The following is a 26,791-nucleotide window of genomic DNA, read 5'->3' as shown; positions in this document are numbered from 1 at the left end:
AATCTCACCAACTGCCCATGACTTCAGCCTGAAGATGGCTGAAGATGGCTCCCCCCCCAAACGTCCCCCAATGACTCATGTGTAATATAACATCTGAGTGTGAATGTAAGCATTTTAATATGAAAAGGATTGATTTTTGCCACTGACATGGGATTCTAATGATTGGAAACAATATATTGATTTTTTTTTTTTTTAATTAAAGCCATCTTCCCACTCATAATGGAAGGTCTTGCCCTTTGTGAAATTTATATCCATAGTCCTTGGTGATGTCTGCAATTACAACTCCCAGTGGCTAGCACCACATTTGGGAAGGAGAAAGGACTAAGAGGAGAGAAATTATTCTCACTCCCTTCTTGGTAACGGGCTTTTAGTGTTGGTCAAAGGTGGCTGATGGAAGGCTAGATGAATGCTGAAATGTCTCCACCCCACAACACGGCCCAGACGGACAAAGTCCCCAGGGCTTCAAGGATGCTGCTAACTCACGTTCTCAGAATTCCCTTTATCCTTGTCCTGCTCCTTGAAGTATCTGGAAGAGGCGAGTAAAGGCCCTTTACTTAGAGAAAATGGTTTAAGTTTAGTCCCTATTTGGTGAAAGTGTTACTTCCTATCACAGTGTCATTGGGATTTCTTCCCTAGATCCCACATATCGGAGGCTAGGCCCACCCAGACTGGCTGGAAACAAACATGAAATGAATAACAGGGAAGATCTATTTGGGGCCCATATTAACTCTGTACCACTCTCAGCACCCACCTCCCTCATGCTCCCATCATATATGTGCATGCACCAAGGTCACAACTGTTGTGACCTCCTGGGACTTTAGACGTGATCCAAAAAACTTCAGTTTTTTGTTTTATACCTGAAGACATCAAGGCCAGGGTGGTTAGTCCCATGCCCAGGCTTGTCTGTGGCAGAGCCAGGCCAACGCAAGCTCTCTTATCCTTAGTCCCCTATCTTCTGTCCCATACCACATTCCTTCAAGCCCAAATATGCAAATTTTCTCGGTGCCGGTGCCTCCTAACATTGGCCACAACTCCTTCCCTCATGTCTGGTGAGCTTCCCTTTCCCCCTCTGCCCTCTCACCTCCTGCAGATTCAAGACCCAGAATTCTTCTTCCTACCCCCACCACTTCCTCAATGTCTCATCTGGTCTCTCTCCCTCACAGATCCCCTTGCTCCTTTTTGTGTCCTTCCACATTCATACACTTAGCTGCGTGTGACATATATGGAAAGGGCATCTGGAGTCAGGAGAACGGGGTCTAGCCAAATCTGGATGCCACGTACTTGCTTTATTACTTTTTTATATATTCTGTTTCTCATCAGCAAGGAGAAGTTGTATTTGTTTATCTCTCGGGTTGTTGTGAAGATCAGCTAAAATAATGTCTAAGAAAATGGATGTAAACTAAGAAATACCCCCGAAAGAAAGAAATTCTTATGACTATTCTCTCCTTGGCCTTGCCAGCTAATGTGAGAACCTAAGGTGAGCATGGATAGATGGTGGTTGTAAGTGGATTGGTATTTATGCCTCCTGAGTGACATATTTGCCCCAGTAGTGTCTTCTGAGGGCAAAGTAACTGCCTAGTGGGGTACTCTAATGGGAGTGTGGTGGGCACCAATGCAGGACTTGGAGGAGATTATTTTGCATGCAACAATTCTAAGCTTTAGAACCCTCTTTCTCCACCACGTTTAAGGCAGGCACTTGTTTCACAAGAAAAAAAGGCGGGGGTGGCATGGAAAGACATTAGCCTGAAGATGCACATCCCAGAAAAGGGGAAGGCATTCTTAAAGTGAAAGAGTGGCCATTGTAAAGTCCCAAGGCAGGGTTTCATCAGTTATATGACCCAGCAGGTCTGGGACTAGGTACCTTCTTCATTTCCGGGCTTGGCAATTGCAGGTAACTGAAAATACAATTGTTCAACTGGTCCGTTGCCTCATACACAAATCCCACACTAGCCAAGAATGCGGAGATCCTTATGATGTCAGAAACACATCTGAGAATGATATCACTTTAAGGTATGTATTCTGTGTTGTGGCTTGGTTTGTTGTTTCATTACTTTACTCGGTTTGCTATGAGAGATGGGTTGGGAGAAAGGTGGGTCTTTGGTTCAAAAAGCAAGAATGAAAGTTTGTGCCGCTTAATCCCCATCACCTTTTTCTCCCATCACCATCCCCTGCTCTTCTCCCCTCTGGCAGCCATCCACTTGTTCTATCTCTTTATGTGTCTGCTTCTGTTTTCTGGTTTGTTTGCTCATTTGTCTTGTTTTTTAGATTGCACACGTTAGTGAATCATATGGTATTTTCGACCATGTGAAAAGTCAACAATATTAGTAATTTTTTAGTTTCCAGGAATTAAATTAAAAGCTAATTCTTGGTATTTAAGACCTAGGGATTAGGACTCAGGACATAGCTCCAGTGAACATAGACTTTCTATTTTCAATAAACTTCAGTAAATTTATTTATTAGTAAATTTCACTCATACTCACCATTTTGCATAGCATAGCAGGAAGAAAGCTTATTATTTTATTTTTTTCCTGTCTGACTTATTTCACTGAGTGTAATACCCTGTAGGCCCTCCATGTTGTTATGACTGGCAGGATTTCATTCTCTCTTCCGGTTGAGTAATATCCCATTGTATGTATCTACCACATCTTCTTTGTCCATTCATCTGTTGCTGGACATTTACATTGCTCCCATATCTTGGCTATTTTAAGTAATGCTGCAATGAACATAGAGGTGCATATAACTTTTTGAATTAGTGTTTTCATTTTCTTTGGGTAAGTACCAAGAAGTGGAATTAATGGATTATATAGTATTTCTATTTTTAATTTTTTGAGGAAACTCCACAGTCTTTTCCATAGTGGCTGCACCAAGATCAGAATTCCCTGTCCTCCTCATCCCCACCAATACTTGCAGTTTCTACAGATGATAACTACATTTAACGTAGTCAGAGTTCATAATGTATAAAATTGTTGAATCACTGTATGATGCAACTGAAACTAATATAATATTGTATGTCAACTGTACTTTAGTTAAAACAAACAAAGAATGAGCGCCATCACTGATGCTCTCTCATGTAAGAAAATCCAAGCCTCTGTATGAGGGAAGAGGGATGAGAAACAGTAGCCAGGGAGCTGGCTGCCTCCTCTGGCTCTTCAGCAACTCAGGCCAACTCTTGAAGCTTCCTGGATAAGAGCTTTGCTGTCCATTAATCGAAGGACCTGTCAGGCCAATAGTTGAGCCCATGAGAGTCTGCAAAGACTTGGTTTGTTTATGGTGGTGGTAAACACGCCCTCAAAGACCACTAGCAAGGTAACAGGTCACAATCCTTTGTGGCATGAAGACTGAGTATGTCCCCGGTCTACTGTTCACATTCTCCTCCAGTAATTTCATTTCATGCCCATTATACAAATTTCCTACCAAAGCCCCCTCCAGTTCCTCTTTGCAAAGATGTCAAAACTCTATGGTTCCTTCCTCTTTACTATTCCAGAGACTCCAAGTGTCTTGCTGACTGAGGCATGTATTTTTTTGCTGACAAAAATGTGTTTGCCTAATTTTACTTATTCAATAAATTCTTTTCCTACTAACAAAGCTTAAGAAACAGAGGATCATACACAGAACCTTTTCCAAGCCCAGTTTTCTTAACCTAATGGTATTTTCCTCCCTTGGAAAATTTCTCCTTCCATCCATCCCATTCATCCCAGCTCCCTTTGCCACGCTGCACACACCTTAACACATTCTGTATCTCCTCACCAAAAAAGCTCACTTCCATGCTTCCCTTGCCCCATCACATATGTTTAACTCATATTCTGACCCAGCATAGTACTAGCTGTGACTTACCTTGCCTCTTTAGCTGGTCTCCTAAAATGCTAAGAAATCATCTCTGGACTAGACTTGGTCAAGGCGTTCAACTAAGAGGTGAAATGCATGTGTCCCCTATGTTTACTATCTGCCACACGTAATCCTGGGAGCAAGAGTGGCCAAAGGAAAAATGAAACAGCTGTTAAAATGGCAGGCACCTAATAATGGTAGAGAAACTCTTCTCTTGCCTTGATCTTGCCCAATTATATGGAAGACCCACAAAAGCCGTTGTAGATGAGCCATGTGACGGAGATACCAGCAATTTTGTTTTTAAATGCAGTCGTGTAGCAAAAGTGACTCTATTTCAGAATGCAGTGAACTTGGATTTGTTGTTAAAGGAGAGTCTAGATTATTCTGGGTTTTAAACTGGTAGACAAATCCCCATAAGTGGAAACCTGAATTTCCCTTGAACCATGGCCAGATCTCACACAAAACTGAGAGTGGTAATGGAAGTGGTAATGGAAGCCATGGCTAATGTTTCTTACAAGTGTTAAGAAGCAACTCACAGAATCACTCTCTTTCAGGGCACCACTGTGTCCTTATGAAGCCCTTGGGCCCCACTGATCCATGCACAACTTCCACAGACTCAAGTTTTGATGTACTAATTATAGACAAATGTGGGAAAACTGGACACTCATTCCAGAATTGAAAGAAACAGCTTTACTTGATCACCATCATGAAAATTATACGTAACAAGAAATTTGGATCCTGATCCAACATCCTCATTACAAAAAAAAAAGTGTGTTCGTGCCAAGTTTTCTAAGTGTTAAAACTGAAGTGTGATTTGAGTACTATTGAAGCCCAGTGGAAGAAGAAGGTCAGTAATCATGTGAGAAGAGACTGTTTTTATACCTTCTGATCATGAAGACCTCTATAGAAAGTTAGTCATTCTGAAGAGTAACAAAGGCCATCTGTTCGTGTCTACAGTATTCCTGCTAAAGGCTGACAGGGACTAAATGATCTTTTGATGTTTAATGCAAGCCTCTGGCAGTGAGTATTCTCTGCTTATCTGAAAATGGTGTTTGGTAGTGGTTTAAAAGAGCTAGACAGGTGGGCGACTTCATTCACAGGAGTGACAGACACACCGGGCTAGAGGAAAGCATCTCAGAGGAGAGTACTTTGGAAGGGAAATCCCTTTGATTAGATTTTTTAATTACTGAGGTAACGTGTGGGTGAAATTCCTGACTCTTCCTAATAGAATCCCAAGTTTATGAAGTGAAATAGCGTTTCCAGAAGCCAGGTTTTGTTCATCTATGATTGTGGGGACAAGCTGCTTCCGGGTGAAAGGACTAGGAGAGGTGAACAAGATTCATACTTTATGGAGGTGGTTGGCTCTGATTCTGAGAGTGTTTTCTGAGGCTTTCAGGATAAGTGGAAACACATCATGTGATTTCTGCCACAGCTTTCTCCTCAGGTGGAGCCTAGTACAGAAAGGAGATTTCAAAGAATAACGCACTGACGTTCTGCAGGACCTGGATTCTAATTCTCATATTAGATATTAGAACCTGAGTTTCCTAGTCTGAGAAGTGGCAAACTTGGACTAGATCATCACGGTTCAAATAGATATATATTTTTTCCTATCAGTGATGAGAATTCAGGAGGCATGGTTTGGAACTTGCTAGATCTTTCCAGATTCTCAAATCCATGATGCTACAATCAAAAGCATTCTGAGTAGCAAAGACCCATTGGTTTGGAATTGTGAAGGAGTTTAGCTGCTGGGCTGTTGTTTTGATTAACAGACAAAAGTTGAAAAAGAATGTTATTTATGCAAAGAACAAAATAACGGCATCTGACCTTCTATTTCTGCACAGAATATTTTTGTATTATAGTCATTCTAAAACTAGATTTCTTCCAAAAGGTGAGAGAAGGCATCTTAGTTGAATGTAGGATGTGGTCAAAATTTAGCAGTGGTTGTCCTTCAGCTTCTGACGGGCTCATGTTCAAGGAAGTGCCCTCCCCCCCGCCCCTGCCAACCTGCTATGCTGAGGAGCAGAAACACTGGCAAGAGATGAGGAAAAACTTCCTCAACTTAGGCAAAACTCCTCTGGGCTCACGTACTCTTTCTATCACTAGAAAGAAGAACTAGAGGGTCTTAAAAAGAAGAAGAATGGAAAGTTTCTTGCAAAGTTGTGCCCTCTCGACTGGCATCACTTCTGCAGAAAGATTCTAAGAATCTGAAAGAGCATGGACTTGGAAACTCCATTTCCTCATTCTTCGTTTCAGTGTGATCAGCAAATGCACATATGTAAAAATTATGCTTGTTTGGAGGACAGTAGTGCTAATGCAACGGGGGCAGTCCAGGCCACTGCTGTCCCCAGCTCAGAAGCAGACATGCCTCTGTCCTGGGGAACTGTGATCTAAACTGACAAGCTAGAATACTGAAGATATGTAAGAAAATGATCTTTGAGGTGATTGGAGGAAGCCTTCATTTAAACTGCGATTAATGAATTAAGCATCAGGTGAATTAGCAAGATGATTCTTTTCTCTCACCTTCTCTTGGCTGGTGGGTACCACACTCATATTCCAGGCTCATCTTTATTATTTTTGCATTTCTTTTCTTCACTTGGAATTTCTGCTTTCCAATTTTTGACCATTTATGTTAATGCCCAGTCTTCACTTCCAGGCTGGACTATAGTGTCTGGAGGAAAATTGCTGTCTTACCCTTGTCCGGGTCCTGAAGGCACGTGAGGCAGAGCTAGCACGCACACTCAGTACACTCTTAATGACTACTCATCAGCAAACCTGGCCTTACCCTATTATCTTTCTCTAGCCCAGTGGCTCAGAGATGTCAGTCACCTGACTAGGGCCATTCTAAATGAGGTTTCCACTGATCTTCAGTGAAATGAGAAAAATGAAGGCAATGTAGACAGCTTTTCATAAAACCTAATTTATTCTATTTAGAGAACTAGAGTATTCTAAAATTATGTCTTGCTCCTACTTTGATATTGAAATGTCCTCTCTTTTATCAAAATAATGGTGAGAGTAGATGGCAATTACCTGTTCGTTATTTAATAGTCATAGTCAACAAAATAAAAATCTCATGAGTAAAACATACATTTTCACTTCCTATTTCTTTTTTCTTTTAGGATTTTATTTATTTAGGGGCGCCTGGGTGGCTCAGTGGGTTAAAGCCTCTGCCTTAGGCTCGGGTCATGATATCAGGGTCCTGGGATCAAGCCCTACATCGGGCTCTCTGCTCAGTGGGGAGCCTGCTTCCTCTTTTCTCTCTGCCTACTTGTGATCTCTCTCTTTCTCTCTGTCAAATAAATAAATAAAATCTTTAAAAAAAAGGAAAGAAAGAAAGCTTTAAAAAAAAGATTTTATTTATTTATTTGACAGAGACAGATCACAAGTAGGCAGAGAGGCAGGCAGAGAGAGAGGAGGAAGCAGGTTCCTCGCTGAGCAGAGAGCCCGATGCAGGACTCAATCCCAGGACCCTGGGATCATGACCTGAGCTGAAGGCAGAGTCTTTAACCCACTGAGCCACCCAGGCGCCCTTCACTTCCTATTTCTTATTAAATATTGTTAGTCCACAAAATTGAAAAGTCTGGAAAACCCTGCTTTAGAAAACAGAACTTTTAATTTTTGTGGGGTTTTTTGTTGTTGTTTTTGTTTTTTGTTTAAAACAATGTAATGGTCCCTACTGATGCTGCCAGATTCCTCCCTTGGGAGCATTATGTCAGTTGAATAAGTAGAAATGCACTAGTAACTACTCCATCTTTGGGCAGACGCCTCTAATCATGAGTTAGTGGGCTGTGTGATTTGCTTGAGCCAATGGGTTGGCAGCAAATCTGACATAAGCAGACATTTGAAAAGAGTTCGGTGTTTTTTTTTCCACACAGGGCTTGCCCTCTAGCTATTCTTGGAACCCTGCCTCTGCCACGCTTAAAGAGCCCAAGCTAGCCTGACCGATGATGAGAGGCACGTGGACCATTTACCCCCGTTGCCCTCGTCAACATCCCACCAACTGCCAACCATGTGAGTAAGACCATTGGTCCTAGCCAGCTTCCTGCCAGCTAACCAAGTGAGGGCAGGCACATGAGCAAACACAGCAGAGACCACTGAGGCCCATATAAGAGATCCTCAGCAGCATAACGAGCCCACTAAGTGGCTGTTGCTTTAAGGTCCTATGTTTTGATGTGGCTTGCTCTGTGGCAATAGATAAGTGATACAGAGACATGGCACCAGTCTTCAAAACACTGAAGAATCTCTGAGATCTTCTCAGACTTGTAAGGATGGCATGACATCCATTGGCTAAGTGTATTTGGACTCTCAGGCCTGTCTTCTCTTCGAGACTTACAGTCCTGACTTTCTCTTATAAGATCTTCTCCAGGGCAGGAACCTAGGAGCTGCTTGACCAATGTCTTTTGCACAAATCTAATGTTTGTGATTGGCGCTGGCCTGGTATTGGGAGTGACCCACCGAATGTGATCTGAAGGTTGTAGGAAAGGCTTCCTCTCTCCACACATCTCCTTGATTAATAGTTGAAATTTCAACATCAGCAATTTATTCTCTGTGCTGAAGTTGTGCTCCCCATGAGGCTTCTAAAAAATGCAAACATTCCTGGCTGGGTTAGCATACTGTCATCCTCTTCCTGTGAACGCACTTATCAGAGATCTCGGTCACCGAAGGGTCAAAGTTGGGGTGAGGGCAAACAGCAAAAATGAGGAGAAATGCTGCGGGGTGACAAGGTCCCAGTTGCCAAACAGGGGGCTAAACACACTTCCCACTGTGGCTGAGTCAGCTCTGATTCCTGAGGAGAGCCCCAGCCACGAGCTGTGCTGCCCCCTCCAAGGAGAGGAGGAATGGAATCTGCCTGGCTCTGGACTCTTGCCCTGGGGGCGGGGATGGTTAGACAGGGGGAAAGATTCATCACCTCTCAGGACCAGCATTTCCCTTGGAAGTCCTCATCTGCTTCTTTGTACCCCCAAAGCAACATGCTTTCAATACTTTTGTAGGGTGCACATTATTCCTCTATTCTTGGCTCCACTTTCCACTGTCAACTCCTGGATGTCTCTCTACTTTTTCTTGGACTCCTTGGATGTGAACTGGTTTTGCCAACATGCCGAACCACAGTGATGAAAGCCACAGAGAGGTCGGCCTATGGGATGCATGGCTTGCTGCTGCCAGATTCCTTCTTTCTGAACATTATCCAAGTTTAATGAGTTGAAACTCACCAGTATAATTAGCATGAGGCTTAAGATACTACTCTCTGTACGTAATTGAATTTAATTTACAGCTTGAATAATTGCATTTACATGTCCAACCAAATGTTTGTCTTTGTTGGTTCTGAAAGTCTCCATCCATAGTTATCTAGGAAAACTTAGCAAGGCCAGGGATCACTAGTGAAGAGCTAGGGTGTTCTCAGCATCACTTCACTTGAACTGGAAGGTGGATTTATAAAATGCAGTCCTTGGAAATTACCTAAAAGACTTTAGGCATTCTGATCTGAGACACTTATCAGTTTTCTAGATGTATAGCCTTAAGCCTGGAAAGAATGCTGTTCTGTTGCTTAATACAGCAACCTTTAGCCTCCTGGGGTGAAAAGTACTTAGCATAATTAAACTGCTGATTGTTCTTGAAGGGGGAAGGTGGGTTTTGTTTTAAGATTACAAGTGGCATTTCCAGGCACTTTGAGTTGAGGCCATCTTGATAGTATAGGGTATCTTGCATTCTGCCATCCTTGAATTGCAGGCATAGCAAACTAAAAGTGCTTGTAAGAAACAGTGTAATTTCATACGCAAGTTCCCTAGGGTACCCCCAGACGTAAGATGAAAGTATCTCTTCCCTCCCTCCCCCACCCCTTTCCTTAGTAAGCTAAAGCAGCGCCTGAGCAAGACAATGTTTGCAAAGCTGAGCTCTTCTTTCCCAGGCATTTGGAGCAAAGATTATAAAGACTTATGATCTCATCTTCAAGCCTCACAGGCGGATGTAGAGCAACTGCAAGGCTTGGCTGGGGAGGATCGCTATCATTGAGCTTCAGCTGAGACTTCTCTGCAGTTGGGTTTGCTTTAGACTACCATTTTTCAAACTAGAATAATGTATAGATAGATTCTCTTTCCTTAAAAAAATAAAAAAAAATTTAAAAAAATCCACATTCCAGGGTTGAATTATAGTGCTACTTAAATATGTCCAAACGTATGTAGCTTACATACGGCTTAAAAAAAAAAATAGAAAAAGAAAAAATCAGCAAATAAAATAGAAACAAACCTATAAAACCAATGACATATAAATGAACATCATTAATTAATTAATTAATTTTAAAGATTTTATTTATTTGACAGAGAGAGACAGAGATAGTGTGATAGAGAGAGAGCAGGAACGGGGAGGAGAGAGAAAAGCAGGCTCCCACCTGAGCAGGGAGCCCCACATGGGGCTCGATCTCGGGACCCTGAGAACATGACCTGAGCTGAAGGCAGAGGCTTAACCCACTGAGCCACCCAGGTACCCCGAACATCATTAATTTAAAGAGATGTCCCGCTGGGGCTTTGAAGAAACCACATCACCTATGAATGAATTCGTTAAGACCGCTGCTACCAAGGACAGTTTGCCCCATTGAAGTTATCGGGGGAGAAATGGATGAATCAGTCTTTGCCTCATTCTTCTGTGTCAGGACCAAAATGAATTTTTGACACTGATCATGCCAGTGAGTCATTGGTCTTCCATGATGTGAATATTCCATCTATGTATGAAGTGTGTGCCTGTTTTTCTGCACCAGCCCGTGACGAATAATGTCATGATGCTTTAGCAGTGAATGAGAACAGCAGGTGGGAGAAAATGTTGATTGTCCAGACCAGGGAACCAGACCACTCCCCTGAAAGCAGCCCCATCTCAAAGAACAAACTCCAGGCTCCAAGATCTGGGGGCTCCTTGCAATCTTCAGATGGGATGAGGGATTTGGAGAGGGATTGATGCCAGTCATGCCTCCTCTTGGTCAGGTGAGCTGTCCCAAGCACGCGTCTGTAAACAGCCGGTTGTCTCAGCAAAGTCCCATCTATACCCTGTGACAGCAGACAGCAGACAATGGTATCAGGGAGAACTTCACTTTGTGGCAAATATACCTGGTTTATCTGTGAAAATCTCTATTGCCTGTGGCCCCTGTAAAAAGACATTGCTCATTGGCCTTCACTCCATGGGTCACAGCCTCAGAAGATGGAGTCCTCCTTCCGTCTAGAGGCCCAATGCCTTGTCCGACACCACTCGGGTTCTCTCTCCTGCTCAGAGAAAGCACATACCTCACCTATGCCAGTATTCATCTACTCTTTCTGCTGCTGAATTTATCCATGCCCTGGGCAGGGTCCCAATGCTGTATTTGGGAATCCGGTCTCAGGTCTTTATCAACTCTCTAATCCTATCAGCATTTTGTATGATTTCACTCTTACAGCTAATTTAGCAACCAAACCTTCAAGTTCTGAGCCTATTAGCATCCAGGGATTTTCCCCAACCCTTCACTTCAGCCCTCCACTCAGGTGATAGCTGCCATCCAGCCATCACGAGGAGCTCTTCCAACTGTGGAAGCTTAACTTCCCACATCTTTTTTTTTTTTTTTTTTTAAGATTTTATTTATTTATTTGACAGAGAGAGCGAGAGATCACAAGTAGGCAGAGAGGCAGGAAGAGAGAGAAGAGGAAGCAGGCTCCCCGATAAGCAGACAGCCTGATGCGGGACTCGATCCCAGGACCCTGAGATCATGACCTGAGCTGAAGGCAGAGGCTTAACCCACTGAGCAACCCAGGCGCCCCTTCCCACATCTTACTCTCTGGTCATAAACCTCTGCTCACAGTACCTCAGATCTTTGCCCTCACCCAAGCATCTGCGATTGCTCTAATTTATTCCATATAACCACTTAATTTCAATGGTACATCCTTCTGGCCTAGACTTCTTGGACTATTGTTTCCATGACTCACTTGCCAACATTCTTGGTTCCTTTGATCTATTGTTCTTCTGTTACACCTGCCCCATAAAATTCCAACTCCAAATCAACTTAACTGTTTGACTTCTATGTTTTCTTATATTACAAACCTCTCAGACCGCTAATGCTGATTTATAACCTCAATTAGACTTAAAGCTGCCCAGCAATCTTTCTCTCTCTCTCTCTCATTCCCCACAGTGGTTATTTCAAACCTCCTCTACCTTCAAATAGTCTACCCTGGCATAACTTCGTATACTTTTTTGCAAGGAACTAAGCTCTTATTTCACTAAGAAAATAGAGTCCATTTTAAAGAAATTCCCTCCATTTTCTGCTACCCTGCCTAAAACTCAGCATCAGAATCTATTCTTGTTGCTTCTTGATTGAATAGAAGAGGAGAATTTACCTACTTCCTCATCAGCTCCCATCATGCCAGTCCTAGCCTGGGACTAATTTCTCCACCTCTGCTCTGGATTGGATCTCTCCCTGCCTCTCAAGAGGCTTTGTTATTCATCAATTATCCCTTCTGTCTCCTATACTTCAGCCACTTTCTATTGGCATCTTTCCACCAGTATCTGAACACACTCAAGTTTAACCTACATTTAAATAAAAATTCAACTCCTACTTAATCTCATCTGTTTCTTCCTATCACCCTGTCTCCTTATCTTCACAACAAGATCCATCGAAAGAGTTGTTCACTCACACTGTTTTCACTTAATCAATCACCTCCTATTCACTCCTTATCCATGGCCTTCAGGCTGCTATACCCATCCTTGCACCAAAACCCCTCCTCCAGCTTGTCTTCCTGTCCCTAAATCCAATGCAGGATTTCATTCCTTATCTCGCCGTCCTCTCTGTGGCACTGTAGACCACTCTCACCATTCCAACACTCAACCTCAGCTCCTGTGGCACTGCACTCCTAATGGTCTTCTTCCCATCTTTCTGGCTGTTGTTTCTCACTCTTATTTTTATCTCTGTTCCCTTAATTTTGGAAGTTCTTGGAATTCTCTCTTAGACCTTCTTCTCTACTTACTCTGTATGTTTTCACTAGGCAGTATCAGTAATTGCATGGTTTCAAGTTGTTGAAGAACTATGGATGGAGCAAAGATGGACTTGAATTTCCAGCCAACAGGATGCCATTCAGAGGTGAGTGATGATCCCTAGTAATGTCATCTCTGGGAACATTTTCAGTCTTGGGGCCAAGACCAAGGGTTACACTTGAAGTGACTTACTCAGAGGCACAGTCCTAAGGGAAAGAGAAACTACTAAGTCTTCTGACATTTGAAATACCATATTAGAAATTTAAGACACCCAAAAGTGTGGCCTTTTCTCCTTACAAGATATTTATTAAATTATGGGATGGCATGAGCATGATGAACTAAAGATGGTCACAATTTCTCAGATATTGAGAGTTGGGATCTGTGCGCGCACTCTTGAGTCTGGGCAAGCTATGTGTCTGCTTTGACAAATAAAACTGTATGGAAGTGATGTTATAACAAATTCCAAGCTAGACTTTAAGAAATCTGAAGCTCCATTTCCTGCCTCTTAGAACCCAGACTCCATGCTGTGAGACTATCCAAACAGATCCATGGTAAAACTTATGTAGAGAGGAATCTGTCAATAGCCCCTGCTAAACTCCCAGCCAACAGATAGCAAAAACTTGTCAGACATGTGAGTATACCATCATTGAACTAGGTCCTTCCAAACTTGGTTGGGTCACCCTCACTTGATGCTTCATGGGACAGAGAAGAGGCAATTTCTTCAAGCTCTGCCCAGACTATAGATTCATGATCAAAATAATGATTGTTGCTGTTTTAAGCAGCTAATTTTGGGGGCTGGTTGTTAAGAGGCAACAGACAACCGCAATAGCATGTAAAAGACTTGAAAAGAATGTCAAATTCTTCTCAAAAACTCAGTAAAATCTTTCATAGTCTTAGGAGGTTTAAGAGAAAAAGTTTTGCTAGGGATAAATGGGTTATCTCTGCCTCAAGATATTTGATTTGATTTGATGCCTTTGATTTTAGAGCTATTAGGGAGAGTTGGAGGCAAATTAGGGTATTGAAGAGGGAAGCAAGATACAAAAGAGCTAAATCCACAACTTGAAGTGAGGAACTGAATTCCTGTCAATATTCCAGGGCCAAGGAGGCAGAAATCTGTCAGGCTTTTAATAAAAACCTCAGAAGGGCCATTCACCTCTCCCAGCCTAAAAAATGGTTAGATAAAAGATGAAGTTAGTCATGCTAAGACTACTAAGCAGCCCTGTGTAAGCTTAGTCTATGACTGTATCAAGGTGATTATCCCATTACCTTATCTACCTAGTAGGAAAGCAAGAGGATATACTTCCTGGTTAAAGATGACATCTGGAGATTTTGTGACTTTTTAAATAGATATTGTCCAGCATATTACCAAAACTGACTAGACTACTGAAGTTACAAGAATATATAACCCATACTCAGTATAGAATAAAAGACAATAGGAGACCCATAGAAAACCAAAAATGGACATTAAATACAAAGGCTTTAAAATCATTATGATTAATGTGTTAAAAGAAAATATAGAAACAGATGTACAAAAATGGATGAAAATAAATAATTTTAACAGAAGATTATAATTCATAAAAAAGATCAAATGGATGACTTAGAAATGTAAAATGCATTATTCAAATTTATGATCTTCTTGGATGGTTTGAAATTAAGAGCAGAGACAGTAAAATACAAGATTAAGAACTCAAAGATGAATCAATTTAAAGAAAAGTGAAACACAAAGTCAGCAGAGTGGGGAAGGGGGGATGGAGAAAACAGATAAAGCACAGGAGAAATGTAGGGATTAGTCCAAGGTCTAGAATATGTGTGAGTAGAATTCCAGGAGGAGAAAGAGAATGAACAGTTTCAAAAAAATATTTGATGTGATAATTGCTGATTTTCAAAATGATTGAAGGCACAAATTAATAGATTCTAAAAATTTAGTGAGTCTTAAGTATATATAAAGAAGCCACCCATAGGCACATTGTGGTTGAACTTCTAAAAACCAAAAACAAAGAAAAAATCTTTAGAGTAGCTTGAGAAGAAAAGATATTGCATTCAAATGAGAGACAATGAAATTTATGGCTGACATTCTGATGGAAATCATGGAACCCAGAAGACAATGGAATGACAGCTTTAAAGTGCTAAAGTAAAATAAATACATAAATAAATACATAAACAAATAAAAATTCAATGGGAAAATGGTAGGGAAATTAATATCAAAATTGAAGACAAAAACAAAGGCATTTTCAAACAAGAAAAAGATGAGAAATTTTTTTTCCAGACAACTGGAACTATACAAAATGTTAAAGAAAGTTGTTCTTGTCAAAGAAAAATGATTCCAGATGGAAGCTCAGAAATGGAAGAAGATTAAGAACACTAAAAATGTGAATATAGGGGTACAACTAGAGTATCAATGATTTATAGCAAAATTAAAAATAATATCTGTGGGTTAATGAAGTAAATTATACTACATAAATTATTGGAGGTAAATGGAGATACATGGTTGTAAAGTTCTTGAATTTTGGGGAAGTAGTAAGGATGCTTACTTAAGGTGAACTATAATAAAGTAAGGTTACATATGTAAGGTTACAATGATGTAAAACTAAACAATTAATAAAGGAAAAAACATTAAAATACAATTAACCTAGAAGAAAAAAGAAAAGGGGTGATAAAGCAGTAGAAAAAAACAGAAGATCCCAATTATAAAGAAATAGAATTGAGTCACCTCCAGAAAAATCACACGTAGACCATTAAATCAAATCACTTAATTAAACCATTGAACGGCTGTCAGAGTGAATGTGAAAACTGTTATATGGTCACCTGAATTCCCCTGGTGGGGACCTATAAATGCAACTTGCATTCACTTCTGCTGTTTTTCATAAGATGCAAGCACAGCACCTAGGCAGGCCCGTATAAATCTCCCCAGACTGGAAGAGGCTATCTGAAAATAAAACCTCCCCTAGTGTCATTCAAAAATCCCTTTTTTGGGCTCTTGACCTAGACTGTGTGCTCTCTCTCTCCTCCTCAGGCAGTCTACAAAAATCACTTTTGCTATGTGCTTGTTCCTTACCTAAGGATTCCCCTTGCTTTATATATACTTGACTGAGTCATAGACATTTAAATTATTTTGACTGCTGTCATGTCCATAGTAAGTATTGATATTCAACACCTTAGAAAAGGGGAAAAAACAGAATGCCTGGCGTCAGTCAAGAGTGGCATGATAATACAAACAAACAAAATAAACCAGATGGTAAACTTAAATCCAATTATGTCAGTAATTACATTGAAATAAAGATTATCAGACAGGATAAGAAAAGCAACTATAAACTCTTCACAATACAACACTTTAAATATAAGGGCAGAGAAAGGTTGAAAAAAATTATATTGATACAGTCACCAACCAAAAGAAAATTAATGTACCTACATTGATATGTGAAGAAGGCATAAGACATTTTACTAGAGGTGATGTTAAAAACTCAGTTTAAGAGTGAAATATTACAATTCTACTTTGTTTCCCCAGTAACAAATTTCAAAGCATATAATACAAATATCAACAGAATTTTTATTTATTTTTTATTTTTCATTTTTTAAAAATTTTTAAAGGATTTTACTTATTTATTTGACAGACAGAGATCATAAGTAGGCAGAGAGGCAGACAGAGAGAGAGGGGGGAAGGGAAGCAGGCTCCCTGCTGAGCAGAGAGCCTGATGCAGGGCTCAATCCCAGGACCCTAGGATCATGAACTGAGCTGAAGGCAGAGGCTTTAACCCACTGAGCCACCCAGACACCTTCAACAGAATTTTTAAAAAGTAGTGGACATATTCTCAATCATAGTTGAATATTTTAATGTTCTCTCTATAACTGGTAGAATCCAGTAGACAAAAATATCGTAATGGTATAGAAGGATCTGAACAACATGATTACTTAAGACAGAAAAAAGATAAAGATTACACATAACAATGGCAAAATCATTCTTTTCTATTATGCATGAAACACTGACCACAATGGACATGTGCTTGGCCGCAAAGAACATTCTTAAAAACACAAAAGAACATAAAACACATAAATCATATAGAGTAGTCTTGGACTACATAATGGTGATTTAAATACAAATAACAAAAAGATATTTAGAAAATCATCAAAAGTTTGAAAATTAAGTAACACATTTCTAAAAAAACTCATGGACAATGAAAAACTCACAGTGGAAATGATAACGTTTCAGTTGAATGATAGTAAAACTATGAGAATTTGTGGGTGCAGTTAAAGCAGTACTCTGAAGAAGTTTTCCAGCTCTAAATTCACATTTAATTTTTTAAAGGTTTTATTATTTATATGAGAGAGAGAGAGCACAAGGAGGGCTGAAGAGGGAGAGGAAGTCGCTCTATGCAAAGATTTGATCCTAGGACTCTAAGATCATGACCTGAGATGAAGGCAGATGCTTAACTGACTGAGCCACCCAGGTGCCCTCAATTCACATTTTAGAAATAAAGCTGGAAACCCAAGTTCCTGTACCAACTAGGAAAAGTAGGAGTATATTATATCCCTCTCCCCAAAAAACCCCCAAATGACAGCAGGTTTTTTTTTAATGTTTTTTTTTTTTTATAAAGTTTAATAAAACAGACAAATCCCTAGGAAGATTGATTTCAAAAATCACAGACAAAAAACAGAACTTAATAATATGAAGACTCAGAAGAGGGACAAAAATAATAGGTTCTATAGATGTTAAAAAAGTAGTATGTGGCTATGATAAACAATTTTTAAATTTTAAAATTAGATAAAATACACAAATGCCTACAAAAACACAACTTATCAAAAGTGACATAAGAAGAAAATTTAAAAACTAAATAGTTCTGTATCTAGCAGATCTGTAACTAAAACCTTCATACAAAGAAAACTCCAGGCCCCAATTGTTTTACTGATAAATATTTCTAAATAATGAAGAAGAAACAGCTCTTTAAAAAATAAAAAAAAGAATCATTGTTTTAAATAGGAAGATCCGTTGGCTATCCATGCAGGAGGAAAAATGAACTTTGATCCCATTCTCATACCACATACATAAACAGCTTAGAAGTAGATTATAGACTTATTACACAAAAGATTAAATCATGAATCTTCTGGAAGGAAACATAGGTTAATATCTTCACTTTCAAGTAGGAAAAATCTTAACTAGACAACAATTTGATAAGTAGAAATTGGTGAGTTGTACATCATTAAAAATAAAAGCCTCTATTCAGATAAATGATGCCATTACGGAGCAAAGAAGCAAGCCACTGATTAGACGAGGCTATCCAACAAAAGACATGTGCCTATCATATGTATATAACTTCCACTAATTAATAAGATAAAGATTGGCAACTAAATTGAAAAATGAGCAAAATACTTTGAACACATGCACTTCCTAAGAGAATACCCAAATTTAAAAAAAAATATGAAAAGGTGTTTATTCCTCAGAAAAATACAAATTAAAACCACAATAAAATATGATGTTCATGTTAGAGTGGCTTAAATTAAAAGACTGACAATCCCAAGTGTTGAAAAGAATGTGGGATAACTGTTGCTCTCATACATTTAGCTGATAAAAGTGTAAATTAATGCAATTAGTTTGGAGAAAGTATCTGACAGCTCCTAGTAAGGATATCTCTCTATCTACCTACCTATATACCTACTATCTTTTATCTATCCTTTTACCTAGTAATCTAGTTACCCAATTACACTCCTGGACAAATATCCAACAGAAATACATGCTTGTGCCCACCAAATACACGAACTAGAATCTTTATAACAGTGATGTTTTTAATGGCTAAAAACTGGAAGCAAAGCATCCCTCACATCTGAATGGAAAAAATATTGTGATATATTAAATACAGTGGAATACAATGAAAGATGAGAAAGAACAACTTACTTCTCCAAGGAACAAGATGGATAAACCTCACTGATATAAAGTAGACTGAAATAATATAGACACAAAAGATTAGACACTGTAGGCTTCCATTTGTATAAAGTTCCAAAACCAAGCACAGTTAATCTGTGGTGACAGAGCTAAGAATAGCAGTTACTGCTGGATATGGAGTATCAGCCAGGTGCCGGAAGTCTCCCATGTCGTGACCTGCAGAGTGGGGGCAGGAGCACACATATGGAAAAAATCACCACCTTAGAGTTCTAAGATTTGTGGATTTTATCATATTTGAGTTATACATCAGAAACAAAAATCCCAACAACAGACTGATGTCTTCCAAATCTATTCACCCTTATGTCTTCTTGGTTTTCTCAAAAGACAATGGGAAAGCCAAGCCCTCATTGATTGAACCAGTGGAGATACAATGAGCTACTTTTAGAGGGAGACAGTTTATTATGGAAAAAGAAAGAGCAGCCAAAGGTGCTAGCTTCCTGTAGTCCTTGTCCAACACACCAAACAGTCCAACACTGAAACAAAAGGGGCTGATGCCAACACCATGAGTCATGGGCTACTCCGTTGCTGAGGAGCCAACTCCAGACTCCAGCTAAGTAGGTTTGTATTCTGGAACTCTGTTCTGAGGGGCGCAGGACAGAAAGGCTTCTACCTCAACAGAACTTTGGAAGTAATGGGAAACTGTCTCATGACAGTCTCCAGAAGAGAGGGAGGTGAGTGGGGGATGGGAACGGGAGATGGACTCAGAGCAACCCCCCACCCTCTCTTGTTCTCAGAGGATTATAAGACTTCCTGCCAAGATTCAGATTAGCTCTGGCTTTGCCTGTGTATCTTTGCCTCTGTGGCCTCTACAGATATGTGCGAGGTCACCAAGGTGCCATGGAGAAGCCATTCCCCTTCAGGTTTCAGATCTGTGTCTTGAGTTTTTACCTGAAATATCTTAGAGGTATAGGTGAACCCTGTAGGCCCCTCAAATTCAATGTTTTCAGAACTGTGTTGATCTCCAACATTCTAAAGCCAAACCTCCTCAGTATTCACCACCTCATCTGCCAAACCCAGAATGTGAGGTATGTATCTTAACACCTACATCTCCATTCAACCCACTCTTCTTCCAGTGTTTGTTATCTGTGTGAATGGCAACAGCACTCTACTAGTTGTGACAGTGAGGAACCTGAGTCATCCTCTTCGTCTGTGTATCCAACGCAAACCACCAAGTTCTTTGGAATTTTACCTCTTAAACATCTCTTGTAGGCATCCAATTCTCTTTGCTTCCATCCCCGACTATCACGTTCCTTCCTCATGGTGTTCTGCTCAAGCAATCTCTTCTAACTGGAATGACCTTCCCACTTAGACACGACTCTCTCAGATTCTCAGCCCAGTCGCTTCCCTTTCTGTGATCTGCTAATAAAACAAAAAACAATAATGACAAAGCGAATATTATTTAAAAAAAAAAACAAAACACAAAGATCCCTATGCAATTAGATCTTAAAGCCTGTCTCCAACATTTAGCAGACATGGCAGCTGGGGCTCCCTCTTTAATCAACGTCTGCTTCAAACCTTTCTCTATTCATTCCCCTTTATTTTTCCCTTCCAATTTAGTTTCTGTGATCAACTGAATAGGTTCCCAATGTGTAGAGCGGGGCCACAGTGCAATCTGCACCTGCCCTCTTCCCATCTGGACTGACATTGCCGCATGGGAAAAGCAGCTGCCTAAAAGTTGTGTAACTGGAAGCCAGAATGAAGAGATCTCTGCCTTTCCCAGATGTATCTTCTCTTGACTTCGCCACGGGGCCTAAAGGATGAACGTACTCAACTTGGGACTGAAGTACTAAATATCCCATTAAAGTGCAAGTCAGTTCCTGCCAGAGCCACATCTCAACCTAACCACAATTTCCAGACACTCATCATTTACATTTATTCATTCATTGAGCACAGGTAATTGAGGACTATTTAATTAGGACTTTGTTCTGAGGATGCATTGGTGAAAACCTGGTGTTTCTTGTCCTTTGAAGAGAAGGTAGACATTATACAGCTGATTACACAAGATTGTAATTACTATTCATTTACCCATTCAATCATTATGTATCAAACATGTATGTACCCTGTACAAAGTATGGTGCTTAGTGCTGGGAATGTAACAAGTGACCATCACATTCTGTACCTTCATGAAACTTGCATTCTAATCAATCATAACTCAAGAGGGGCACCTGGATGGCTCAGTGGGTTAAGCCTCTGCCTTTGGCTCAGGTCATGATCTCAGGGTCCTGGGATCAAGCTCCATATTGGGCTCTCTGCTCAGCAGGGAGCCTGCTTCCCCCTCTCTACCTGCCTCTATGCCTGCTTGTGATCTCTCTCTATATATATATCAAAAAAATAAATAAAATCTTCTAAAAAAAGAAACAAATATAACCGAAGAGGACATAAGATTGAAGGTGAGGTAAGAGCTACAAAGTGTACACAGTTGTATGAGAGTATATAATTAAATAGATTTATATATATAAATAATATGTATGTTATATAATATATACATATAACTCTGTAATTAGGAAAACTGGCTTCATCTGGGAGATCACAGATGATTTCTGGTGACTTTTGAGGGATTATGTATAAAATAAGATGGAGGCCTGAGTGTGGAGGCTGGTCTTAAAAAATTAAATCTTAAAGAGATTTAAATATTCTCTTTCAATTCTGTTGATAAATCAAAGAGAAATTCTCACTTGTGTTCTGGAGCAGCCTTACCACATCTGTAACCCATATTAATTTCTCATTTAAACAAAGAAGGCCGTCTTATGCTCAGGGTGGACTATAATATTATCAATATTCTTTCATTTATCATGTTAATAATTGTTGTTAACCACAAATTGGTGGCCACTGGGACCAGTTTTTCACTTACTCATTTCAACACAGGAGGATATCTACTGTGTGCCTTCTATGCCATTCCAGCAAATTTCCATTTTTTTTCCTGAAGATATTGGGGAAACCACTGTGGGATTTTACACAGAGGAATAATGTGACCAGATGTCCTCTTGAAAAATGACTCTGGCTGCTTCTCTTTGAACTTCTCATTTAAAAAAACAAAAAGCAAACAAACAAAAAATGAGGGGCGCCTGGCTGGCTCAGTTGTTAAGCATCTGCCTTCAGCTCAGGTCATGATCCCAGGGTCCTGAGATGGAGCCCCACATCGGGCTTCCTGCTCAGCGGGAAGCCTGCTTCTCCCTCTCCCACTCCCCCTGCTTGTGTTCCCTCTCTTGCTATGTCTCTCTCTGTCAAATGAATAAATAAAATCTTAAAAAAAAAATCTATGGAAGTATTCTAAAATTTGTGAGAGTAAAAAAAAAAAAAAAACAAAAACCCTTCTTGCCATCCTTCTGTCGCTCTTCAATGAAGCACGATTTTCTATCTTCTACTTTCCGCGCTTGGAATGTGCCAAGAAAGCTTGTCCAGACTTAATGTGAAATCATAGTTGCTGGTGCGGAACTTCAGGCTACCTCCGTGGGCTTCCTCTTCACCCTTGGCAAAGCCGACTCAGATTCTCCGTGTCATTGGCTGGTTGGCATAATCCTCTGTGACCGCTGGAGCAGGGCTAACTCTTCTTCTCCAAATGAGGTGGCGGAGCTTGGCTTGATCGAAACATTCTGAGGTGGGTTGCTCATCTGCTAGCCTCGGGGCCATTAAAGATAAACGCACTCTCATGCACCTGGGACTCTGAGCCACGTGCCTTACCTTTTGGTAGGTCTTCCACAGTGTCACACCTTCTTGAAGACTTCTCTATCGGTGTCCCTTCATGACTGCCCTTCACCCTTCTACTCCTCCTCTTCCATATTTAACAACAACCATTAAAAGATGACTTTCGTTTCACTTTCATACTTCAAATGAATTTTTTTTAAAGATTTCATTTATTTATTTATTTGACAGACAGAGATCACAAGTAGGCAGAGAGGCAGGCAGAGAGAGGGGAGGGGAGAAGCCGGCTCCCTGTTGAGCAGAGAGCCCGATGTGGGGCTCGATCCCAGGACCCTGGGATCATGACCTGAGCTGAAGGCAGAGACTTTAACCCACTGAGCCACCCAGGTGCCCCTTCAAGTGATTTCTGACAGTGATGCTCCCTCTCCTTTCCAGTAGGGCTCAGGGATCACGTGGAAACGTGGCAATTATAATAGACCTGCTTTGGGGAGGGGGTGCTTCTCTCTCAGCATCTATAGATTTCATTACAGACCTGGCATTGTAGGGTGGATGCTCCTTGCTAATTTTTTTCCCCTTTATTTTCCTTCCTCTGAAAAGCACATTATCACTATACTAAAGGCCTTGAGCAAAATTTAATTCATTCCACGGATCCACATCTGTAAAACAAGCACTGATGGGGAGAGCTGTTTGAAATGAAATAAGAGCTGAAGCTTACAAAGTTAAAAAAAAAAAAAAAGAAAAAAGAAAAGAAAAGAAATGGGCTGACATCCCTCTCTCAGTGTGAAAGGATTAAGATGGTTTTAATTATCTCACCTGGCTTTGGTTATTGCATTTATTCCCGCTCCCCATTGTTTCCTTTCTATAGCTAATATGATAGCATAAGGTCTGGTGTTATCATCTGGATTCCTCCCTTTAGGAAAGTTGAAGAGCCCCAGGTTAGAAAGTAAAAATCACAGTTCTAAATGTGCATAAATGCGTGATGACAAGAGCAGAGGCTTAAGTTCCTATGCTCAGTCATGTACAAATGCCAGTAATAACCGGAGACTCAAGATGGAATATCTCACACTTCTTTTGAATAAAGCAAATGGATTTCTGATGTGATCTGGATGTGAAAAGATGTGGTTATTGAAGGTATTGGTGCGACCTCTTGGAATGTAATCTCAGATCCTGCCTCTAGACCGGGCCAGTTGTATACACACAAAGGCAGGGTGTTTGGGGCATGGAAGTTTCTTTTGTTGACTAAAATATATACAGGCACCAACACAAAGAAATGGCTGCTTCTTGGCCTTTAAGATGATGGCAGACATCATGTTAATATTTCCTGTTTTTTCCTATCAGGAACTCTGTTTGGCCTGACTGGGAGCAGCGAAAGGAATTTTTCATGAGTCTTTTTTTTCTCTTAACACCTGAAAATTCTCCTGTGATAAAGACTTGACAGCAGCCTTGAGCATGGACTATGTTAAAGGAAAACTTGAAGGAGGAGAGAGTGAATAATATATCGCAAAGTAGAACCAATCCAGGGAACTGGAAATTATTATTATTCCAAACCCTGGGGGTGGAGGAGTAGGGTGGCACAAAGGGAATGGGGAAACCTTGCGTGGGCCCAGGGGGCTGGCTCAGCAGGCAAGAAGAGCAGGCCTTCTCTAGCCGTGGAAGTGAGAACATGGTCAGCACAGAGTCATGCAGAACAGCTCAGGGAAGAGAGTAAGGTAGATGGGCCCTGCCGTCCTGCTCTCAGTTACTTTGCTGGGTGGGGGGTCTCTTGGGTGCTGCTTCTGTTCAGGATCCATAAGCACCAAGAAAAGGAAATGGGCAGAAAGTGATGGGTCTATCAGCCTCTGATAGGAGCGAACTAGCAGGCCGTGATGGGCATGTAACTCTTATCCTAGTTCCAGAGATCCGAGACCGGCCCGAAAAACAGGCTGAATTTCTGGAGGGGTAAGTCGTGACTCGTGGCTGAGACACATTTTTTAAAAGGCCGGAGCATGCGGAGCATCTTGGCTGATCGATCAAGGAATCAGTGGTCAAAAAGAAGACACCGCCACCCCAGCTGCTCCAAAGCTTCCCATGCCATCCAGGAGCACTCAGAGGGATGTAGACAATCTCTCTTCCCTTTGGAACATCAAAGGAAAAAATCAAAGACCTTATTTTCAATTTGATTCTTATAACTGAATGCCCCACTGATCAGGATAAGCAAGGGACAAACACATTAATGCCCATATAAAATGGCTTTCGGAAAAGTAAGATCTGATCCACTGAGCCAAATGATCGTTACAAGCTGTCATCAGTAGAACCAAATTTCACAGCCAATGGGACACTTGGTGTCTTCACCTGGCTCAGGGGGAACTGGCCGTGGCGTGGTGTGGAAGGAAGAAAAAAAATTCTACCCTGCAGAAGTGTTCTGTGTTTGTCTTGTGCAGTCTTGAGGTCACTTTGATTTTGTTTTTTTTTTTTTCAGCTGTGTTCATACCACCGATCCCATTAGTCGGGAGGAGCCAATCGAGCCTGTTTTCGGAATCTGGGCTGTCCCTGGGGCTTCCCACTGACGTCAGGGCCGTGCAGCTTCCTCCAGCCCCCGAGAGCAGGTCTGGGATTGTCCCTTCTTTGAAGGTTAAAAACAGGTTAAGAGCTGTCAATGAATAAAATGCAGATGAAGGGAGTGGTCATGATCAGATTACCTGCCCATGTCAATTTATAAAAATCCCAGCAATCCCAACGGTGTGCATCTACAGACCTCCTTGGGCTTTGTCCAGAAGAAAGAAATCAGAGGTGGTTTCTCCCTAAATCTTTTATAAATTACAAAAATTTTCAACTGGAGTGCAAGGAACCTGCCTGTTGTCCAACAGAATCCCCTTGCCTTTGATTTCTAGAGGTTGACATCTGGGATCAAAATGAGGGCATCTGTAGACCATGGCCAGCCCAATAAGCTTGCCTCACTGGAGTAAGCTTGCTGGTGCTCTACTCCTGGCTGGCTGAGCTGCCGCAAGAAAGCAAACTTTCCTAAACAGTGTTGACAATAGCGCCACCTCCAAGGGTGCCTCTCAGGCAAGAAGTTCCCAACCACCGCCTACAGTGGCCATCAAGCCGTCTTTGACAGCATTAGTCATTAGAAAGTTTTTCTTTTTGTTAAGCCCTCATCAGCTTTATTATGCCTCCCACCTCTTCACAAAGGAGACATGAATTTTAAAAATGTCTTTGCCCTGGAGCCAAAAGCACTCCGTTATAAATACTGTATTTGCCAAATTCAGATAAAAAGTCGATGTGTACTCTTGAGTGGCAATCAAGAGAATGTGTCCCATCTATGCAGGCTCACGTGAACGTGGCTTGAGTCCATTTCGGCATTATGAGCTGACACATATGAAACTGCTCATTTTGTAGACCACCATTGATTGACAACTGGCCACGTGACAGGATTCAACCTGTACTATAATGGTTAAGAATGTGGATTTTGGAGCTCCTTCTCCCACTTGGTAGCTGTGATCTTGGGCAAGTTACTAACGACTCTGTACCTTAATTTCCTCATCTCGGTAATATTTATTTCATAATTATAATATCATTTTCACAACATTTATGGGGGAAAAAAAGAATGGGCTAATATATGTAAGGCATCTAGAAGAGTTCTTAGCATTTAGAGAAAATTATTGATTCCGTTTTCATAGGATTTCCTGGCTGTAATTAAATATCTTGTTCTAGAAGGACAGAAGCTATGTGGGGTGGGGTGGATAGCTGCAAGAAGGACATTTGTCTAGGACTTCCTGTACAAAAAGGGCTTCATTGTAAATTTCTGATGTTATCTCCAAATGAAGGTAAACATACAGTCACAGAGACACAGACAAGATTTACAAACTACTATAATTGGTAATAAGGTATTAATTATTAACACTTAAATTTATCACAATATTTAGAGACTTGCTTTGTCCTGTCTTCATTTTTCAATATATTTGAGCCTCATCAAGATATAAGAAATAAAACAGAGGACATGAGGAGATGGAGAGGAGAAGGGAGTTGGGGGAAATTGGAGGGGGAGACAAACCATGAAAGACTGTGGACTCTGAGAAACAAGCTGAGGGTTTTGGAGGGGCGGGAGGTGGGAGGTTGGGTGAGCCTGGTGGTGGGTATTATGGAGGACACGGATTGCATGGAACACTGGGTGTGGTACATAAACAATGAATTCTGGAACATTGAAAAGAAATTTAAAAAAATAAAAAAATTTTAAAAAAGATATACAATTGACTCAATTTTTTCAGTTTTGGCAGAAAAGGTAACAGCTAAAGCCACTAAGTCCTACATATTTCTTACGTGAAATACATAAGAAGAATACTGCTTAAGGTATAAAAAATGCCTCTCTTCTAGAGCTTTTGGGTTCCACAAAGAGATTATCTCTACTTCTAGCTCAATGCCATGTTCAAG

General features: G+C 40.7%; 1 long non-coding RNA gene across 2 annotated transcripts; it reads left to right on the top strand.

Moving 5' to 3' along the window:
• Positions 1–1,772: 1,772 nt before the first annotated feature.
• On the top strand, positions 1,773–26,282 carry LOC131838310 (uncharacterized). Of its 2 annotated transcripts, XR_009356557.1 has the most exons (5): positions 1,773–2,010; positions 7,698–7,833; positions 12,816–12,910; positions 24,840–24,991; positions 25,760–26,282. It is a non-coding gene; the product is annotated as an uncharacterized LOC131838310 (long non-coding RNA). The 2 variants fall into 2 exon arrangements; XR_009356556.1 differs by having other exon boundaries at positions 24,840–26,282.
• The last annotated feature ends 509 nt before the right edge of the window (positions 26,283–26,791 follow it).

The sequence above is a fragment of the Mustela lutreola genome, chromosome 8 (assembly GCF_030435805.1).
Source record: "Mustela lutreola isolate mMusLut2 chromosome 8, mMusLut2.pri, whole genome shotgun sequence".
NCBI classification, from domain to species: Eukaryota; Metazoa; Chordata; class Mammalia; order Carnivora; family Mustelidae; genus Mustela; species Mustela lutreola.
The sequence above is the reverse complement of the archived record's forward strand: the minus strand, read 5'-3'. Positions and strand labels throughout refer to the sequence as shown.